The 20,333-nt window shown below is 42.8% G+C and overlaps 1 protein-coding gene across 23 annotated transcripts in view; it reads left to right on the forward strand.

Annotated features, from left to right (window-relative positions):
• Kalrn (kalirin RhoGEF kinase) overlaps positions 1-20,333 on the forward strand; it is a 660,017-nt gene that overhangs the window by 142,674 nt on the left and 497,010 nt on the right. The window lies entirely within an intron of this gene.

Consider the following 20,333-nt stretch of genomic DNA (forward strand, 5'->3'; position numbering starts at 1 on the left):
TTCAGATCATACCATCCTATAGATCAAGAGGGATATAGACTAATCAGAATGTGGTGATGGACATCATAATCATCATATACATATACTAGGGAACAGAAAAAGGGGTGATTGTACATTGAGGGAATTGTGGAATGACAGGTGAGCTGCTTCTTGTGGGATGGAGTTCTCAGGTAGAAAAGGAGGTAGGATGCATTGAGGGTGGAAAGACATAGTGTGAGCTCTTGGGCAGCACAGCAACTAAGAGATAGCATAGATAAATGGGACTTCATAAAACTGAAAAGCTTCTGCTCAACAAAAGAAATGGTCTCTAAACTGAAGAGACCACCACAGAGTGGGAGAAAATATTTGCCAGCTACACATCAGACAAAGGACTGATAACCAGAATATACAGGGAACTTAAAAAACTAAATTCTCCCAAAATTAATGAACCATAAAGAAATGGGCAAGTGAACTAAACAGAACTTTCTCAAAAGAAGAAATTCAAATGGCCAAAAAAACACATGAAAAAATGCTCACCATCTCTAGCAATAAAGGAAATGCAAATTAAAACCACACTAAGATTCTACCTCACCCCTGTTAGAATAGCCATCATTAGCAACACCACCAACAACAGGTGTTGGTGAGGATGTGGGGAAAAAGAGCCCTCTTACACTGTTGGTGGGAATGTAAACTAGTACAACCACTCTGGAAAAAAATTTGGAGGCTACTTAAAAAGCTAAACATTGATCTACCATTTGATCCAGCAATACCACTCTTGGGAATATACCCAAAAGACTGTGACACAGGTTACTCCAGAGGCACCTGCACACCCATGTTTATTGCAGCACTATTCACAATAGCCAAGATATGGACACGGCCAAGATGCTCCACTACTGATGAATGGATCAAGAAAATGTGGTATCTAGACACAATGGAGTTTTATGCAGCCATGAAGAAGAACAAAATGTTATCATTCGCTGGTAAATGGATGGAATTGGAGAACATCATTCTGAGTGAGGTTAGCCTGGCCCAAAAGACCAAAAATCGGATGTTCTCCCTCATATGTGGACATTAGATCAAGGGTAAACACAACAAGGGGATTGGACTTTGATCACATGATAAAGTGAGAGCACACAAGGGAGATATAAGACACCTAAAAAATTAGTTAGCATTTGTTGCCCTTAACGCAGAGAAACTAAAGCAGATACCTTAAAAGCAACTGAGCCAATAGGAGAAGGGGACCAGGAACTAGAGAAAAGGTTAGATCAAGAAGAATTAACTTAGAAGGTAACACACATGCACAGGAAATCAATACGAGTCAACTCCCTGTATAGCTATCCTTGTCTCAACTAGCAAAAACCCTTGTTCCTTCCTATTATTGCTTATACTCTCTCTTCAACAAAATTAGAGGTAAGGGCAAAATAGTTTCTGCCGGGTAGTAAGGAGTAAGGGGGGGTAAGAGAGGGAACAGGGGTGGGGCGGTAAGGGAGGGGGCAAGGGGAAGGGGGGAGAAATGACCCAAACATTGTATGCACATATGAATAAAATAAAAATTAAAAAAATAATAAAAGATAAAGTTAATTATAATACTGCCTCATAAAGTTGTTGTAAGGATTGGGTGAATTAATATGGGTGAAGAGCCTTACAAGAATACAAGTACTATATAATCATTAGATATTACAATTGCTTCTGAAATATAAATGTTATAATATCATTCCTTGGGGTTAAATTTCTATTTATTTTGTGGAATAAATTCCAAACTCTTTAGGACAGTCCTGTCTGGCTCCTCATCCTCCCTCTCCATCCCAGCCATTGTAGGAGGACAGCACTGCCCACTTTCTCTCCAGTTCCCTCCCCATTACTGAGAAAAAGGCTACACCCTCATGAAAACTCAGGTCAGTTTTCAACCCCTCTTTGAAGCCTTTCTGGACCCTCCAACCCTCACTTCTATTGCATAGATATTAATTGTGGCACATATTTAAATTCTAGTTCTCTTGCTTTCCTCAAACAGACCAAAAATACCTTGAAGGCCAGAACTAAGTATTTTCCCCCAAATTTTGTATCTTTAGTATCTGATACTTATTAGGCACCCAATGAGTGGTTGTTGAGTGAATGAATGAGCATATAGTAATCCGTGTGTAGTAATAGCATGTCTGTGACATGGGCAGATGGTTGAGGATGGCAAGAAAGATAGGACTTTGAGGACTGGTGGTGTGGCTCATACAGTAGAACACCTACTGTGCAAGTTTGAAGCTCTGAGTTTAAGTGTGAAGTCCTGAGTTCAAACCCTATTACAACCAAAAAAAAAAAAAGAAAGAAAAAGAAAGATAGGACTTTGAAGGACAGGTCTTTATGAATGTGTTTAAATGAGAAGAAGGAGCTAACTGAGTATAGCAAGCAACCATCTTCATTTTCCTATTGATGGAGTTTTAAAAAATATTCAATAAACTACCAAAACTGGCCTTATGCTTAAGGTCAAAGCCCTGCTTACTCTAGTCTTCCTGCATCTTTCCCTTCTAGTTGGAGAAAAGATGTTCTTGGGGTTCATTTCTTCCCTATAACCTCTGTATTTCTCTCAAAGTTCTAACTAGAGATCTGCATTTTTGAGCTTCTGTGCTGGGTCCTATTCACTGGGATCTCCAGGCTGAGGGCCTGCTGCCTTGGCAGTTCTGTCTTGTGCTGGCTCTTATTGCCACTGTTTATTCCTTCCTATTCCTCTGGTCAGGGTTGCACCACAGGGTGACCTCAGCCCAGGCAGACCTGAGACATAGATAGCACTAGCTGTCCTATTTGCCTTGCTCTGGCGAGCTGCCTCATAAACTCATGAGGGAAGAGGAGAAGAGTATGTAGGAGCTGAGTGTCAGACCAGAGCACTCTGGTGACATAAGAATTCAGATGGTGGTAGTGCCCCTCCCCTGTGGCCCAGCTACCTTTTACCTTTTCAGTGTCAAGGCCATTGGTGTACCTGTTGTGAATTGGTATAGAAGCAGGTTCAGTATAGTAGGCAGGTATTAAGTGGAGCTGGGTTCTGGGAGATGGATGCAGACCTGTGGGATCTGCCCCTGATCTATGGGAATTGCCCTCTGAGGCAGGTTAGGAGTATCAGAGACAAAGTCTTACACTGTTAGAGTTACACCTGGACAGTAAACTAGAATCAACTTACCTGGCTTGAAGACTGGCTTATTTACTATGGCTACCTTATCAGAAGAAAAAAAAAATGTGTTCAGCGGAGGGTATTCAAAAGTCTCTGAGTGAAAGTTCTTAAAGACGAGGTATAGGACTCTGTTGGGCAATAACAGTTTGTGAGTATTTTGTGCCATTGGTCTCTTAGGACATTTGTCATAGTGATTAAGAACTTGGATTCTGGAGCCAGACTTGCAGGGTTGAATCTTGGTTCTTGCTCTGGCTTAAATATGCCCTCTAAAGGCTCATGTCTTTGAAACTTAGTCTCCAAATTCAGATGTTGGGGGTATTTAGATTTGAGGCTTTGGGAAGTAATCAGGGTTAGATGAGGTCATGGAGATTGGGCTCCCAAGATGGAATCTGTGGCTTCATAGGAAGAGGAAGAGAGACCTGAGCAAGCATGCCTGCTCTGTCTCGCCATGCTCTTCCACTGTGTTATGACATGGTACAAAGGCCTTCACTAGATGTTAGTGGCATATTCTTAAACTCTCAGCTTCCAGAACTGTGAGCCAAGAAAATCTCCATTTTTTAGTATGAATTATCCAGACTGCTATTTTATTATAACAACATAAAATGGAGTGCTATTACTCCCATCCTCAGTGTTTTCAGTTGTAATATGGTGGAAAAGCAGTGGCAAACTACAAAGGGTGGTGGTAAGGACTGGAGGAGTTAATATTTTAAAGATGATTAGAAATATAGTTAACAAATGAGTAACCTGTTATTTTAAAAGTCTTCTTAAAGTGCAACTTCCTTGAATGACTTTGGGAGGAGAGACCTTGTCTTAAACACCACTGAATCCACAGTGGCCAACCACACTCTGTCACAAGTAAGTGTTGAAATTTTTTATAACCTCATGCAGCTTCTGTATTCATTAGGTTGGGGCTGAGATTATTAAACTTGTTCCCTTTTCCTTTGGAGCAAAAATCCTCTCACAGTTCTCTGAGGGAATCTTTCTGTCCAGCTCAACATAGCCCACATTCTGACCATTATAATAACTCATTCTTTGGATGTAAGATATTTCCCTTTCAAGGCCTTAACAGTCCTCCAAGCCTGAGTGTATTCGATTCCTCCTCAGTGAGGATTTTGACAGAGGCGACTATGGAGAGAGTATGAAAACACTGTCCCAGCAGAGAAGGAGCAGAAGAGAGGGATGCTGCTGAATGATGTATTTGAGAAATGGCTGGTGATTTATTTTTAAGGTGGATCTTGATGGTGTTGGAAGCACTTTCCAGAACTCACTGTGGTGGAGGTGGGGATGTCTTTCTGAAAGACATAGCAATCAGGACCTAGAGCATGTGAATCACTCTGTCTTTAAAGACAGATTCCTGCTTCCAGAGTATGGGTCTGAGGCTCTTATCACTCTTCTCATACAGAGGCAAATGTCTTATATTTGGAGATGCCTGGGTAATCCAAGCCATACTTTCTAGAGCAGAGTGAGAGGGAGGCAAGGCTTCCAAATCAGGTCTGCTGAGGTAGGTATTCATGGTATATTGATCACCCATTGTCATATGAGAGTTGAGTGGGAAGGCAGGGCAAAGACACCCAGCAGCTTTAGATTCCGACCCAATGACAGAAATTCCTAAACCTCTGATACGTAGGGAAATCTCTACCCAGGCTTCTGCTTCCCTGGAGATTTGGTGCTAGGGTTCAGGGGACAGAGTGGAGAGGGACCATGAATGACAGAGAAATAAGCCAGGAGAAACCCAGTTTCTGAAGATATCTTTAGCAAAGCACATGTAGACTGATGGATAGATGAGCTGGAAATGGATTGCTTGGTCTACCAGATGGAATAGAAACAAAGGGAACAGACCAATTCTGTCTACACTATGGGGTTAGATTTTTGTTGTGATTATTAGAGAATTGAAAGTTGGGGAGACTTCTTAAGATTTATATGTGAAGGGGGAAGAATTAAATGAATTTGTTAAAGGGTGATTAGGATGTGGGAGCAGAGAAGGAAAAGTCCTCTATGTATTTTTTCAATAGGGAGGACAGACTGCAAGTCTTCAACCTTGACTACAGATGGAATCTCCTAGGAAAGAATTTTTTAAAGCCCCCAAAATGAAACAAAGCATTATCAACAATCAGCCAACCAACCACCCAACTACCACCATGGCCAAAACCCATGCCTAGGCCTTACTCTAGAATAATTAGGCTCTCCAGGGTAGAAGCCTAAGCATCATATTTTCATGTGCAGGTTGTGCCCATAGAATTTAGAATGAATTTTAGCGCACACAAGAATCACCTGGGGGCACTTGTAAAAATGCAGATTGCTGGTACTCTACTCTAGAGACTGATCAATAAGTCTGGGGTGGGGGTTGGGAGAGAAATCTGCATGCTCTAAAATGCTCCCTAGATAACTCACATTCAGTGTTGCTGGACTAGAAGATGTAGTCATTCTAGGCAGCAGGAAAATAGTCATGAGGTGCTAAGGTGGTAGAGGAGAAAAGCTCTGCAGGGAAAAGATATTTCTGAAAAGACTTCCCTTCAGAGCAAAAGCTGCTATAGTTAATATCGTTATCCCTCAGCATGGCTGGTTCTGACAGAAATTGGTGTCTAGCATTCAACTTAGTCACTTAATTACATTTACCTTCAGTTTCTCTTGGATTGTGCCAGCATAGGCAGTGGGTCCTGTAATTAAGAGAAGATGATACTTCGGACAGCGAGAATGAGAGAGGCTGAAACAGTTGTTTTGGAGGGAGGATTGCATTCTCTATCACCTCATGTCAAGAGCTGTGAAGGATCAAGGTCTAAATTTCACCAACATGCAAACTAACAAGTTAGCCTGCCAGTTTCACAGATGCTGGCAGAAGGTCTGAGACTCATGGGTCAGTGACAATAGACTTTACTCATAGAAAACAGGCAGTGTGAGTTTCAACTTATTTGTGTTGGTTCTTCTTCCTCCCATGACCCACAGGGGCCCAGGTGGATGCTGTGCATACAGTAGGTTTTCATCACGGCCGAGGAACCCCAAGCTTAGAAAACTCCAGTCTCTTAAAGGCACTACAAACAAATGTGCCCACCTTTTCCCAATGGAAGCATTACATTTATTATACTTGTCAGCAAACAAATCTGCTTGCCCTCTACCTCAGAGGGAAATAATATCTGTGTCTTCTAAGGCTGTTCACTATGTGAACATCCTTGAAAACATAATCTGGAACAAAAGCTGCCAAGGTCTCAGTTTATAAGATGTGCAGAAATATGAGAGACTGTGGAGAATTGCCTCCTAAAACCTAACTCCTAAGGTCTCCAAGCAGTGGAAGCTATTCTGATCTTCTCACTATATACTACATGCTGCAGGGAAGATTGAACATGCCAGTTAGCCTTGGCACAGAATGAAGAATGTTCTGATACACTAAGTTACCATAAATATTGAAGTTTGAAAATGTTGTTATTGTAGACATCACCTTGTGCCCTCAGAGCATGCAATAGATTCCAGGACTTTTAGAAACAGGACATAGTGATAAGAAGTAGCAGCGTTTCTTTCTGTGACCACTTAGTTCTTGCTGCTGAAAAGTCAGACACACAAGATTGTGTAAAAAGCAATATGTAAGCAAGAATATGTACAATAAACTTTAAAAGAGAGCTCTATAGTTCACAAAGTACTTTATCAAACTTCCTCATCTTCTGTACATAGGAAATGTAGGATATTAGAATGATTAGAATGAGGTCAGATCGCACTTACTTCCAACTTTTGAACAGAGTTGGAAGGTGGCTAAGGTCTGGGATGAGGAAGAAAAGAGAAGGGTACAGCTGAGAGCATCCAGATATACAGAGTTGCATGGCATCCAGAAGCTGAAATATGCAGGGAGTTTAGTATGGTTAGTTTTCACGCTTCTTTGAATCCCTAGGACTTCTGACTTTTCCCCGCCAAGGAGAAAGTTATGTCTGAGCACTGTCATTTTTCTTCAAGATACTACCTGCCCACCTTCCCACTCTCACCAATGCTGCCATTCATCTGTGGGCAGGTTACTTGAAACACAGTTTACCTTGAGGCTGGGGATTGGCCATATCATCTCTGCAAACTGTTCAAACACTGACCAGGGTTCCACTTCTCTGTTGCTGACCTCAAGACATGGCAATGTAGAACAATACCACTTTATTAGGCTCATGATTTTGTGAATCAAGAATTCAGGCAGAGAACAGTTGGGGTGGCTCATCTCTGGTCCCAGTGCCTAAGATCTCAGCTGGTGTGGTGGCGGGTGGTGCTCCAGCAATTGAGGATGGCTAGGGTACATGCACAGCCATATGTCTGGGGTTTCAGTTCTACTTGTAGCCCAAAGCTGAAGTGTTTTTTTCTATTCTTTTTTTTTTCATTTTTCTTTTATTATTCATATGTGCATACAAGGCTTGGTTCATTTCTCCCCCCTGCCCCCACCCCCTCCCTTACCACCCACTCCACCCCCTCCCTCTCCCCCCCTCAATACCCAGCAGAAACTATTTTGCCCTTATTTCTAATTTTGTTGTAGAAAGTATAAGCAATAATAGGAAGGAACAAGGGTTTTTGCTGGTTGAGATAAGGATAGCTATGCAGGGCATTGAAAATACTTTACCTGATCACCAAAATATGGGAGGATTTCACCCTACCAGCAACCAATCAATTTTGTTCTCCAATGAAACCAGAATCCAATTTAATTTGGGCACTAACTACCTGGAGATACCATCAGATCCTACAGGGACGGAGGTACCTCAGTCTTAAAGTATCTCCCATTTCAAATGTGAACTATAAGTTTCAAGTTGTAACTTACACTTTTAACTGGCTAAACATTGGGGTTCCCATGACCCCGTCATCAGGTTTGATGAATTTGCTAGAGCAGCTCACGGAACTATGGGAAACACATGTACCCAGTTATTATAAAGGATTTTACAAAAGACATAGGTGAACAACTAGATGGAAGAGATGCATGGGACAAGGCATGCCTGAAGGTGTGTAGGGCTACCATGCCCTCTACAGGTGTGCCTTTCCAGGATCCTCCATTTGTTCCACTGCATGGAAGCTCCCTGGACCCAGTCCTTCTGGAATTTTATGTAGGCTTCATTTTGTGGGCATAATTGATTAAATCACTGGCCATTTAACAGGGGTGGGATTGAAAGTTCTCACACTCTAATCATGCCCTGGTCTTTCTGGTAATAAGACCCTATTCTGAAGCCATGTGGGAGCCCCAGCCACCAATCATCTCATTACTATTCAAACAGCACTATTATCATGCCAGGGATTCCATGGGTTTTAGGAGCTACATGTCAAGAAATGGGAACAAAGATAATATATATTTCACAGTCCCACAAGCTGCATTCTTCCCTGACCCCTCCATCTCTCCATCCACTCCCACATTGTGTCTGCTGGGGTTGGAATGTCTAGGATGTTTTTTTCATACCATGTCTGGTACCTGGGCTAGAGTAGCTGTTAGCCTGCTATCTTTCTGTCTTTGTGTGGTCTCTTTGTATAACTAGCTTGGGCTCCCTCAACATGGTGGTCTTGGTATGGTCAGACTTTCCTAGTGGTGATTGGCCTCCCTAATGTGAATGTTTTAAGAGTCCTTGGGAAAGACTGTAAGACCTCAGAAGTCCCAGAATGTCCCCTCTACATTCTGTCAGATAAGCAAATCATTAAGGCCTACCCAGATTCAAGGAAATAGGAATTAGACGCTATCTCTTAATGAGAGGACTCGCAAATAATTTGTAGTCATCTTTCACCTACCATGCTAGGACTGAGCAGCTCAAACTGTATTTCCAGATGAGGGGCCTACATGTTTAGCAAGTCACACCCAGGGGACTCCTGTCACCAGGAAAGTTTGAGAAACATTGTTTTTTATAGGCTGAATTTTGTCTGCCTTAAAATTCATATGTTGAACCCCTAACCCCCAGTACCTCAGAATTTGGCTGTGTTTGGAGATAGGCTGTTAAAGCGGTGATTAAGTTGAAATGAGGCTGTTAAGGTGGGCTGTAATCCAATATTACTGTTGTCCTTATTAGAAGAGGAAATCAGACACATAGACGCCAGGAGTGTGCAGACACAGAGGAAAGAGCATGTGAGGACACAGTAAGAAGGTAGTTGTCTGCAAACCAGAGAGAATGGCCTCGGAAAGAATCAAACCTGCTGGTACCTTGGTCTTCCAGTTTCTAGAACTGTGAGAAAATAAATCCCTGTTAAGTCCCCAGCCTATGGTGTTTTGTTCTGTTTGGTGGTGCTTGGGTTCAGGGCACAGCTCCAACCCTTTTTGCCCTGGTTGTTTTTGAGATAGGGTCCTGCAATTTGCCCAGGGTGGCCTGGATTGCTTCCCCACATAGCTGGTGTGACCACAGGCACATACTACCACACCCATCTTTTTATACTGAGATAGGGTCCTGCAAACTTTTTTGCTTGGGCTGGCCTGGAGCCACAATCCTCCCCATCTCAGCCTCCTGCATAGCTAGGATGACAGGCATACGCAACCACACCCAGCTATTGGTTGACATGGGGTCTTGCAATTTTTTTTTTTTGCCCAGGTTGGTTTCAAACTTTGATCCTACTAATCTTAGTCTCTCAAGTAGCTACAATTACAGGTGTGAGCCACCATGCCCAGCAACTGTATACATAAGTGTCAAGCATTGACTGTCATTGTGTTTGCCTTGAATTGTATTCTCCAGAAAACTGCCAACATGTGTACTTCTGTTCTTTATTGACTCAACCTGGAATCTATTTGATAATTGACCTAAGTTTTACCCCCTTCATGCAGTCCTGGGCTGCTTTGCCTTCATATCATCCAACTTCTGCTCTACCCTGGTTTTTAGGGTGCCAGTCCCTGCCCACTACATTTTTCAGGCTCCATCACCACTGGCACATGGCTGAGTTTGACTAGTAGAAGGCACTGGTGGGATACTGAATGGTGGAAAGAAAGAGAAAGCTGAGTCTCTCACCCCACACTCTCTAACCCCATATTTTCTGGGTGAAGAAATGAGGTTTTGATTTCCAGGTTCTAACTTCCATTGTGTGGCTCCTGATAGTTTTTAGGTCTCATTTCCATCCTCATCTGGGTAACTAATTTCCTGTATTGAATTCCCTGTTTTTAATTTCTGGAGTATTTTTTTCCTGTTGGAACCTGAGTGATACACTCATTTAACATTTTCTTCTAATTTGAATAACCACTTATACCTCTCTATCCCAAGATCACTCCCACGTGCTCCTCTCTACAAATAGTATCTAATTTGACATTCATTATGGAATTTATTTAAAGTGCAGTTTCTGGTATTTACAACAAAAAATAGAAAACTAAATGAAAATAAGAAAAAAGCAATCTTTCACAGTCCAACCTGTTGGTAACCTTTAACCATTGGTTATATTTTCTTCCAGACTTTGTTTTCCATTTTTCTTTACATAGTTGAGCTCATAAAATATCTCTATTTTTGTATCTTATTTCTTTTAGCTTGACATTTTATCATAAGCATCTTCCCATTTCTTTAGAATTTTTCAATAAGCATCACTTTTAACTTGTGAAAGGGATCAAAAAGGTAGAATTAGGGAGATTCTAGCTTAGGAAATTCTGTACTCCAAAGAGTGTGCCAATGAGATTTTTACATCTTTGTCTCAAACTAGTTGCTCAACAGGTGTTTACTAAGGGCTTACAATGGCTGTGATCTAGAGGGAAAAGGTAGAGGATCTGGGAGCAGGAACTGGCTAGGAGGCTGAGAGGACATACATGACAGAAGATAAAAAGTAATCATTTTCTGGGTGGAGCACTCCAGACTCTAAGTGTAATATAAAATGGAGGGAAGATCAATATGAGCTGGACTGGTCCCCAAAAGTCTCTCCTTGTGTTGTGATCTGAATAGTGAGTAGATCTTGGGCCTGTAGAAGACGGAAGGACCTCCAAGGGCAGGAGGGTATAGATTAGGGCTTTGTAGTCAGGCATCCCTGTTAGTACTGGCTCTGTGAACTTCACTAGCTATGTAAGATTATGAAAGTTAGGAGCCTCACAGGCTCCACTTTCTTATTGGTAATGGTAGTGCTACTTGCTTCTTGGAGTGAAATGCAGTATTTAAAAGCATTACAGTCCCATTTTTCACACCAGGATTAAAAATTTCTCCTAGGTGAGAATGGAAGTGAATAATCTTCATGAAAGCACTTGCCATTGGTTGTTACTTGTATTTGATCTCTGCCTCCATGTTACTGAAAGCATAAATGGCCTGCCCCATAAGAACAGGGATAGGTAGTATCTGAGTTGGATTTGGAGATGTATCTCCTGGTGCAGCTGAACTCAGGGACCCCAAGCCCTCTCCTAATGCACCCTGTAGGCCAGGTATTGCCAATGCTAGTAGGTCAGTATGGTTTCTCAGATTTTTGCCTGGTCTTGTTTCCTTTTTGGGTGGGCATTTATCTGCAGCTCTATGGGAAGAGGGTTGGCTGTTGGAGAGATAGTAAATATGTTTGCTGAGAACACATGGTTGAGGACCCTGAGCTAGCAGACCTGAATTTTAAGAAGACATGGTAGGGAGGAGGGGGTAGAGGAGTGAAAAATATAAGAACATGTGTATGTAGTTGTTTCAAATATTGCAGACAGTTGCAAATGTTAATGGCCCCAAATATCCCAATGACTTTGTTTGCAAAGATGGCTTATTACGTACTAGCAGAGACTTGGAGAGAATTAGTGAGAAGTTAAAATTTAGGGAAAAACCACATACATACACTCAGAGGAATGGAGGCATTTTGACTGCAGTCCCACATTAATGAGCTTCTCTCCTGCAGCTTAGCCAAGGTGGGGAGGGCTTGCTAGACCTCCAAGGCCTCATTCTTCCTCCCACATATGAATTTACCTTTCTTAAGGCCTCCTGTATGACCTGACCCTTGGGAGGCTGCCTGCTCTAATCTAATAGGCTGTCTGACTCCATGTTAGAAAGATCAAAGGATGGAGCACATAGAATTGATTTGCCAACTATGGGGAGGAGTCCTGGGGAGCGGGTCCTGACTTTCCATGAGCCATAATAAAGCGTGATCACATTTATGGCACCTCCTCCTGAGGCTCCCCTGTGTGGGCAGGGTAGGAGGGTAGAAGAAATCTTTCCCTCCTCTTCCCCATGGACCATATGGAGTCACTCATCTTGTCCAGCCTGCCATGAAAGGAGAAGATCTTAAAATATATAGCCTTAGTGAATCACTGCCCCCAGATGCATTATTCCTGGGCAGAATTGGCTCCACAAGAGTCCGTCTTTGCTTCCACTCACATCCACCTCTTGACTTCATTGTTTGGATAACAGTGAGGAGCCAAGTTTAGCAGCTGAACGTGGGGTGCTTTGTCCATGCTTCTGAACAAAAGGACAGCTGCTGAAGCCTGCAAAGGCCTGCCTACCTGCTAGAAATCTAATTTCAGACCCATGCATCCAACTCACCTGCTCTCTACTGCACTCCTATAATTGTTTTGGTTCTTGTCAAAAGTGCTGTTTTGTTCTGGGAGGAGAGAGAGCTTTACAGATCAGAGAGGGAGGGAACCAGGGACCTTTCTTTCATCATCAGCTTTGGCCTCAGAGCTTGGAACTCTCCTACCTTATCCCTGTCTACTCTGAATAATGGGAATAAGTGGGAAAGGGATAGGGTGTTTTCCATGGCTCCAGTTGTTTTAACTGAGAACCCCTGGAACTGAACCTCAGTGATGTCTGCACAAAGAACAGATTAGTGTGGTTGAAGTGAACATCCCTGATTCACATGTTTACTTCCTAGATCCCTGAGCTTGCCCATCTCAGACTGAGACAAATTGCAGGTGGAGTCTTTCTCAGGTTGACTGTTCAGGTAGAGGTTGTTTTAAAGAGCAGTGGGGTACATGAGAACTCTGAAAATAGGAGAGGTGCTCTTCCCCCAAAAGGACTTGCTGCAGCTATTGTTGATAACACTGATAGTAATGGAGACTGCTGCCATTTCCTAGACTGGAGAGGCTTATATCGTGGTTCCTGGACTGAAGAGAAGAGAGACAGACAGGGTGGAGGTGGGGGCAGCAATGACAGCCAGGAATTTTTCATAAGCACATCAAAGAAATTCCTCAGGAGCACATTCCCCTTAGAATTTTTTTGGCTGTATTGAAGTTGGTCTTTCTTTTCTTCATTTCTGAAGGCAAAAAATAATTTCCTATTCTCCTTGGCTATTTATATATAAATCTTCATCTCATTTTCTTAATCATGTAAATACATGCACATATGAAATATATATAAACACAAATATAAAACTATTCTATGCAGCAAAAATAAAGCATACATACTTTGTAATCTTTTAAAAACCTAAACATATTTTATACATCTTCCAATGTAATTACATTTTTAGAAGTTATTTTTGATGACTCACTCATGCTCTGTCTTATGGGTGGATCTGGATAATGACAGTAGTATCAGTAACATTGAATGTTTTCTTGCTCTCCAGTGATCTAGCAATATGTCCAGCCCTGTGCTAAGTAACAATACTAGGAGGTCCTATCATCATGCCCATTTACAGATGAGGAGCTAGGCAGGGGGGCTTAAAAGTTTTAAGTAATTTTCTAAAGGTCACACAATCCTTGAGGGGCCAACCTGGGATTTAATCTAAGCATACTGGGGTCAGATCCCACACTCCTAACAAGGATCATTTAACTACCCTCTTACTGTTGGATATTTAGGATTTTTTTATTACAAAAATTGTAACCAGGCATGGTGGTGCATGCCTATAATCCTAGCACTTGGAGGCTAAGGCAGAAGGATTGCAAATTCAAGACTAGCCTGGGCAACATAGTGAGACCCTGTCTGAAAAACAGAAAAAGAAAATCTCTGTGATTTAGTCTTTGCCTACTTTCTTAATGATTTCCTTAACTAGAGTTGTCTTACATCATTCTGCCTTTGAAAAACATGGGATCCTGCATACTTATAACAGGTTAAGCTTACTTTCTGCATTTGATGGTGTAATTTTTTATTTGGTTTCCTGAGCATCCATGGCACTTGGGGAATGTGTCTGCCTTTCCCAGGTCTTTTCTCAAGATCAACCATCTTAATCATCAAGCCCTTCTCACTGGCCTCTGAAAGCAAGGGCAGATGCAGGTTCTAAAGTGAACACCCAAAACAGTCTTTTGCTTCCTCAGAGTTGATCCCAAACTGCCCTTTTCACTTAATCTTTATTTCTGGGTTCTAGACTCTGTTAAGCCATAGCTCAATTTTGTCCCCAGCCCTGACCTTCCCAGTTGCAGAGCTCTTCCAATGTAGGCAGCATCTTTCCTGGATGTTCTCTTCTGGATCACACTCCAGCCCGGACTCAGCCTCTCTATGGCTATCTTTGAAGTTAGTCCATTTCAATGCTAGTTCCAAGGACCCACCCCTTGCTCCAGTCCTTCACCAGGGACCTAACAGACAGGACTTAGGACTTGTCCTCTGCTCTGATTCCAGGCATTTGAAAGGAACTTGTAAGAAGACCTCTTATCTATTTTTCTTGTTAGACATTTAAAAAAATCTTTCCATCTGCCAGCTGATTTTCTTCATTATGTCTTTAAAGATGCTCTCCTGCATATTGTTTTACCTCACTCCTTCAGTTGCTCTTCAGTGTTTCCCATCAGCGCTCCACCTACAGCTCTCTCCTGGTTCACACTTAACTCAGGTTCATTATCTGCACTCAGATTCATCTCTGCAGGTACTGTATGATTTAAAAAACAAAACAACAATAATAACAAAAACCCTGCTACCTTTATATTGACCCAGAGAAACAAACATGTAACAGTGAAGTCTTGCTTCTCTTTTCAGGTTGAAAAGAGAAAGGGAGATTTGTGCCACAAGGGAGGAGAAAGGTAGGTTTTGGATAGCAAAGAGAGCTTTGCCTTGCTTACTCCTAAAGGTGATTTCACCTCAGGAATTCACCATGGTATGGTACTACAAAGGAGCAGGCATGGACCTTGGATAAGCCTGGGTTTGATTCCACTCTCTAAAACTCGCTTTGTGGCCATAATCAACTTCCTTAACTGCTTTAGACCTGATTTTCCTCATCTGAAATGGGGAACTATCCATTTAACAAGTTTATTGTGAGGATTAGATGTCTAGAAGATATATGTCAAGTCCTTTGGCTTTCCACAATTTGCTGCACAGTAAGTGCTTAGTGTTTTTTCATTAAAGGCTTTGAGGTGGGAGGGATCAAGAGACAATTTGTGTTCTCACTGTTCCAAATGCTTCCCTAAGGGAAGGACAAGCTGGGAGGTGCTTGACTGGGCTTCTCTCAGGGAGAGCACAGCCTTAAAACAAGAGTGCATGACCTCCTCTGGACCAGAAGCTCTTATTCTGGCTCCATGAGTGGGCTCTTTGGAGACTCCCTTCAGCTCCTATAATTGCACGAAAGTACTGTGGATGTACATACACATGCAATCTACTAGGACAAAAGTCTGTGGCTTTGATTGGATTCTCATAGGGCTCACTGAGGCCAAAGAAGTAAGGAGCCAGTGCTGTAAAGACTCCTGTGGCTTCTGCATCCTCCTCCCCCTCCATCAGCGGTGGCTGATTGCTGCAGTGGGGCAGGACTGAGAGACCCACTGCAGGGCCTGGTAATGGCTCATGGGCCTCAGGTAGACTCAGGAAGCCAGAGGCCAGGATTGGGTGATTGGGCCGTACTAGGAGAGGGTCAATAGCAAGGATAGGATAGATGCCAGGGCCAAGGTAAGGTATGGGGCAGACCTAAGGAAGCTATGGAAAGCCAGAGACAGGGAGGTTTTGAAGCCAAGGCCAGGCTGCTTGTGTGATTGGTGCACTGATTCCTTGAGTGGGAGACCTTAAGGCAAACCATCAAGGCCACAGAACATACCTGGTATTTACTCTTGCTGTTCCCAGGCTGGGCCTTAGTCCTTCTCCTCTGCTTTCTTTGTATCAAGAAGCCTGCCTGCTAGGATTCTTCTTTTCTTGGAAATGCAAGATCAAGGTGCCTGCAAATTCTGTGTCTGATGAGGTCCCTTCTCTCTGAATGGTGCCTTCTACATGATTTCACATGACAGAAGGGGCTTCTCTTTCATAAAGTTACTACTCCCAGTCGTAAGCCACTTTACCCTCCTGTCCCATTCTTGCCTTCTCATATACTCTAACCCCAACCTAGAAATGCAAGAAAGTCACCCCCAATACATTATACCTCTGATTCTTTGGACTTTTGCATCCTAAAATGTTTCTGAATTTGTGCAGAATGACCCAACTTCTACCACCTCTGAAATCTGGGGAATCCTAATTGGGAACCCTCAGAAGTGACAAGTTTTTTCCCTACTCTGGAGAGGGAAAAAAGAAATATATGGACACTTTAACAAGAAGGGCTAATGTTTAGCATTCATTTATTCAGGTGAGTTTTATTAAGAACTTACTATGTTCCAGTCACCATGCCAAATGCTGGGGAAACAATTCTGAATTATACACAATCCTTGCAGAGTCTTGAGCAGAAGTCAGGGTTATGGCCAGGCAATTACCATACAGTGTTAGGAGTGCTATATTGAAGGAGTGTGTGCTAGCCTGAACAAAATGAATCTATGTTGCAACATGCATTTGGGGTAATTGTAGGCGCTCCAGAGGACATCAAGGTGTGTCTCAGCTGTTTGAGGTGGGTGGAGTGAAGCAGATGGAAGAGATGGCGCCTGGAAAGCATCTTTCATTCTTGGATAGGATGTTTTAGTACTTGTGATAAGGAAGCTTGTGGGTAGCATCCTAAAAAATGCATGTTCTGTTGGCAACAGCAGGAGGGTCTTGATATTTTTCAGCCTTTTATGCCATTTGCCAGATTTCCCGTGACCAGCCTTCCCTTCTACATATGTCTAAACCTTAAAGTGGGACAGGAACATTAAACAGTAACAGGCAGGTATGCAGTGTAATAAGAATGAGCAGTGGTGTAATGGAAAAAGCACTGGGTTTAGACTGGACAGCTGGATTCAGAATCTATACCTACCACTTACGAGTATGAGACATTTGGCAAATAACCTCCCTGAGCTTCTCCCTCTTTACCTATAAAACTGGCATAGGTTATCCCTGCTGTCTTAGTTCATTTGGGCTGTTGTAGCAAAATGCTGTAGATGGGTTGGCTTATAAACAACAACCATTTATTTCTCACAGTTCTGGAGCATGAGAAGTGTAAGATAAACATGTCTGAAGATTCTGTGTCTGGTGAGGGCCTGTTCTTCGTGGATGGTGCCTTTTGTATGACCACACATAGCTGAAGGGGCAAACAGACTCTTTGGTGTCTCTTTCACTTCATGGAAGTTTCACCCTTGTGATCCATTTGCCTTCCAAAGACCTGAGAATTTAGAATTTCAACATGTGAATTTGGGGGTGGGAGATATGATCCAGTCTGTAGCAGAGAATTGTGGTGAAGAATACATGAGAAGATGCATGTAACTCTATCTGTTAAATGAAAAGAGACACAGCTGGGAGCCTGAGAGGTTTTTCTGAGTCTGGGATATTTTTTTCACAGCTCTTTACATTGAGAGAGCAGAAGAGCAAGAGCTACCCCACACCATTCCTCTTGGGAAGGTATAAGGGTTCTTTCGATTTGCAAATCTGTGTATATTGCACAGATACTGCAGGTTGGTGTGCTTAGCATCTTTTCTTTCCCTTTTTATAGAAAGTGGAGAGTGAAATTCTTAAATTTTTAGATTCCTTTGCCCCTAAGGAAGACCATGTGACAAAGTTCTGGCTGTCGATGGATAGGCACAAGAGAAGGTCTTCTCTTCATAAATAAAAATAAATCTATACAAAGACAAAGCTGCTTGTTGTTCATTTGTCTTCCTTCCTGAAATGGAGATATGATGCCAAGAGGTGCTGCAGCCATCTTGTGACCAAGAGATTAAAGGCCATGTGCAAGGATAGAAGATTAAGAAGATAGCCACCATTGAGGCAGCCCTGGAGTGTCAGCTCCAGGTATCTTCTTGCTTAAGACAAATAAGCACCTTACTGGATTAACTCATTATATGGTAGAATTTTTGGTGACTCTCAGCCAAATGTAATCCTAACTAATGCAGGATTCTGAAGTATGGGAAGTCCCAGCTATACTCTGGCTCAGAGGGCAGTGGAAACCCTGCAAGGTGCAGGCCATTCCATCTCAGCTAGAACAGTGGTTTTCCTTGACTCTGTCTGGCTGAACTCCTGCTCACTCTAGTGTCTTGGCACTTCACCTGAAAGAGTGGCTTTGAGTGTGTTTTCTTTTTTAACAGATATTACTAATTTTCAGAGCTTTTACCTTCCTGAAGAAGAATCCTTTGGAAAAAATGGGAATTCAAATGCCGTCCTCATCAAAAAGGATTGAGAAAATCTTGGTGTTGGGGGCAACAAAGCTCCAAGTAGGAAGGGAGATTCATAGAGCTGCTCTTAGAAACCCCCAGTCTGATGGAGGACACCAGACATAAACAAGCAGTGGACTTGGGAGTGTGTGCTTCTTGAGAATGTTTATCTTCTAAGGATGTGCACATTAACTTGGCATAAATTAAATCCATCTGTGCATCCAAGGAAGTTGCTACAATGACTTGGTTCCTGTGTTGGAGGAGAAGTACCTTTTGCTTGAGCTGCATCCTCATCTCTAGTTAGGGCTGCCCCTTGCAGCTGTGATCCAAGGCTGCTGGAAATGAGGCCCCATGTAGTCATCAGGCTAGGACCAGCTGGAGTCTGGTGATGGAACCAGGCAAGGCCAGGTGCTGGGGCGGAGTGAGAAGTATTTCCTGTCACATTTCATCAGTCCCACCTCATCCCTATCTCCTACCTCCCTTCCCTTGCAGAGGAAAACACAGCAGCTTCAGTGCAAGCTCAAGTGGGAAGTGTGAAATCCCATGTGTTTGGCATGTTTTATCCACGTGAAGCAATTTTGAAATTTTAAATTAGGAAAAGAACCCTCAGCATGAAGATCTGCAAACTTCTCTCTGGTGTGGACAAGTGGCGACTGCCCTACTCCAGTCTTTCAGTGAAAATTCTGGTGACTGAATTTTTCTCTGATCCTTCTTAGAGGTCCTTCTTCTGATCTCTTCTTCTTCACCTTTCTTTCAAGTTATATTTTCAGAAATCCCCTCTCCCCCTTTTCTCATTCACAAGCCTGACTTCCCCACTTGTGGCATTTGCTTCTGTGATTATTTTTTGTGACAGGTATAATGGAGGCCTCCCCCATGCTTTTGCTTCATCACCTTTTCTTCAAGACACACCTCTTTTGCTTTCTGGTAGAGAACACAGTGCTGTTCCCTTAATTCCTGAGAATCTTCCAGATTCTCTGAGAGGTCGTCCGCAGCTGTCCCACTGCTGTCTGGCTTCATCTCATTTCCAGGGTGTTGTGCCAGCTGGCAGGCAGGGCTAACAGCACTCTCTAGTTTTAGCTTTGCTGTTTCCTTTACTCCCTGACATGTTCTGGTGATAGCTTGAGTTCCATTAATGTTTTATTCACTGCCCCCAGGAACCTTGGTTGTATTACTCTGGGGACGGTTCCCATCCTCCCCATCCTTCACTGTAGAACACTGGGGCTGGAGAGATCATTTCACTTCCTGGAAACCTGGTGTCATCTGTCACCCAGCCTCCAATTAGTTGAAGCTCAGTGCAGCAGTTTTGGGGTGCCAACATTCTCCCTGCTCAGGGAGGGATAGTTCCTGGGGACAGTGACAGGCTGGCTTGTTATCCCTGAGCTGAGTGTCTGCTTTCTCATTAACCCATTCTCCTGGGCTCTTCATTAGAGCTTTTGACCAAGTCTAATCCTGTTTTATTGTGCCCATTTGACAGGGCTGGAAATCAAGACAAAGGGAAACAGGAGACTTGTAACTTGAAGTGAGTTGAGGACTGAGCCAAGCTAAAGCTGATGTCTCATTTTCTGATGCTGTTATTATGACTAGCCACTTCTGTCATTCCCAGAGGATGGTTGGAGCCTGCTCTTCACTGCTGCTAGAAAAGGGAGGTTGAGGGACCCAGGAAGCAGCTTCTATAGCTTCATATGTGTTGTCTGGGGATGATGTTCCCAAAACAGAGTTAGAAAGAAAAAGTAATGGTAATAGAGAAATAGCTAATAGGGACCTCCCCTGCACCAGAAGCTGTGATAGGTACTTTCTACCTTCCAGTAGCCCAGCAGTTGAATAGTAAGTCTCCTGTATTACAGATGAGGATTCTGAGATGAGAGAAGTTAAGACCTGACCTGCAAACCTAGCTAATGTTTGACAAGTAGTCTGCCTCAGAGTGCCCTTGGATCTAATCACAACCTCTTCAAATCTGGAATCCTA

This window comes from Castor canadensis, chromosome 5 (assembly GCF_047511655.1).
Source record: "Castor canadensis chromosome 5, mCasCan1.hap1v2, whole genome shotgun sequence".
In the NCBI taxonomy this organism is placed as follows: domain Eukaryota; kingdom Metazoa; phylum Chordata; class Mammalia; order Rodentia; family Castoridae; genus Castor; species Castor canadensis.